This window comes from Myotis brandtii, unplaced genomic scaffold (assembly GCF_000412655.1).
Source record: "Myotis brandtii unplaced genomic scaffold, ASM41265v1 scaffold1020, whole genome shotgun sequence".
Lineage (NCBI taxonomy): Eukaryota > Metazoa > Chordata > Mammalia > Chiroptera > Vespertilionidae > Myotis > Myotis brandtii.
In genome coordinates, this window is record NW_005353406.1 from 253,130 (window position 1) to 255,504 (window position 2,375).

Here is a 2,375-nt window from a genome sequence, read left to right on the forward strand (position 1 = left end):
CGGGCGCACGGCCGTCCGCTGGTCACTTGGCAGCAGAGGAGTCGGAGAACCGCCATCACCTGGCAGGTTCTGTCCCAGGAGCGTAAGCACAGGGTGTTGTCAGAAAACCTGCTTGCACAGCCGCCTCCCGCAGACCTCAGGAGGCGCTCGGTCCTCCGGGGACGAGACGGAATTAGCGCCAGCCCCGTCCTGGCAGCTCCTGGATGATCGCAGGCGCCAGGCCGGCCTTTGCAGCAGCAGCGGCCCAACGGCCACGGCTCCCACGGCCACGGCTCCCACGGCCACCCCTCAGCCCCGCTGGTCTGGGCCACGTCACAGGACAAGAAGAGGGGTGAGGACCGGGAGGGAGACACGGCTGTCCCTCTATGTAAACACGCTGACCGCACACACACACCTCCCAGTCTTACAGGGGCTGTGAGGTGGGAGGAGGAGGCACTAGGAGCACTGCTGCCAGCAGCCACACTCCCGGGGAAAAGCAGCGGGAACACACCCGTCGCCATGGCGACAGGGCCTGAGCGCTGGGCAGGAAGCAGCCCAGCCTCTCAGATTCGAAAAGATGGCACTTCCACTGGGGAACCGGGGAGCTTCAGTGGCCGGACAGGCGAGTAGGGAGACTCGGTGTTAAATGTCCCGTTTCCTGTAAAACAACCTGGAAATCAAATGCAATTTCATGTCAAATCCTCACGGCTTTCCTCGTGGCGGTTGCCGCTTCCCGCGGAACGTGGAGGCCCAGGAAGAGGCAGCCACGTGTGAAGCAGCAGCAGCAAGTACAGGACCTGTCCCACCAACTGTGAGGACGCGGACAGCCGGGGCCGGCAAGCGGCCAGCGGGAAGCCAGGTCTGTGTGTGCGGCGGTGGGGGGAGACAGCCTGGCCCGCGCACACAGAGGCACCTGCTCCGGTGTCTCCACATCTGCAGGGTCAGGTGACTACCCAGGGGATGGCCACCCACCAAGAAGCGGAGAATTGTCATCAGGGCCCGCTCTGCTGCGGGGAACGCGCTTCCGACGGGCGGACGTCCTGCACAGGAAACAGAACTTTCAAACACGTGGAAGAAACTCCCGCACTGGCTTCGGGATATCAGAGGCCACAGAGCTCTCTTACAGCACACGCCAACACAGGCATGACACACAGCACACGCCAACACGGGCATGACACACAGCACACGCCAACACGGGCATGACACACAGCACACGCCAACACGGGCATGACACACAGCACACGCCAACACGGGCATGACACACAGCACACACCAACATGAGCATGACACGCAGCACATGCCAACACAGGCATGACGCACAGCACACGCCAACACGGACATGACACATAGCACACGCCAACACGGGCATGACACATAGCACACGCCAACACGGGCATGACACACAGCACACGCCAACATGGGCATGACACAGCACATGCCAACACGGGCATGACACACAGCACACGCCAACATGAGCATGACACACAGCACACGCCAACACGGGCATGGCACGTAGCACACACCAACACGGGCATGGCACGTAGCACACACCACATGGGCATGACACAGCACATGCCAACACGGGCATGACACACAGCACACGCCAACACGGGCATGACACACAGCACACACCAACACGGGCATGACACGTAGCACACGCCAACATGAGCATGACACGCAGCACACACCAACACGGGCATGACACGTAGCACACACAAACACGGGCATGACACGGAAGCCTGGTGAACTGACTGTCCATAAGCAATAGGTTCTGTGGGACACAAGGCGCCCTAAAGAAAGTTAACAGAGGCCCAGAGCGGGAGGAAGTGCTGGCCGCAGCCTAACAGACAAATGACTCTTCCGCGTGTATAACAGCGCTGGTTCCGGTCGATGAGACAATACGGGAGAGGAACCGATTGGAGAGCAGGCAGGGTCCGATGACCCAGTTAACAGACGAGGGAACTGAGCCGATGACGTGGGGAGAGGGGCCCTTTCCGGGGGAACTGGGTTTGAACGCAAGCGAAGCAACGGTCTTATCCGCATCGCCTTGAGGAGACCAGGTCCAGCAGGAGCCGCGCCCGTGGGCCTGGGCGCCCCCTGGGAAGGCGGGCCCTGCACCGGCCGGTGCATCTGCCCTTCACACTCCGGAGCCGCGTGGCTTCTGTGCAGGACGAGGAGGGGCCTCCGTTCCCTCCGATGCGTCTTCAGTTCCCTCCACTCAGTAGCCCTTTAGTCCAGGTCGATTCCAAGTTCAGTTTCTATGTCGCTGAGTGCGCAGCCCCGGGAGCTGCCATTGTCCTCCGTCCTGTGCTGGGCGCCACCGGGCCTGAGCGTGTAGGGAAGGTGTCACCTGGATGTGGCCAGGAGCAGCGGGGAGGGGGGCCAGGGGACCCGGA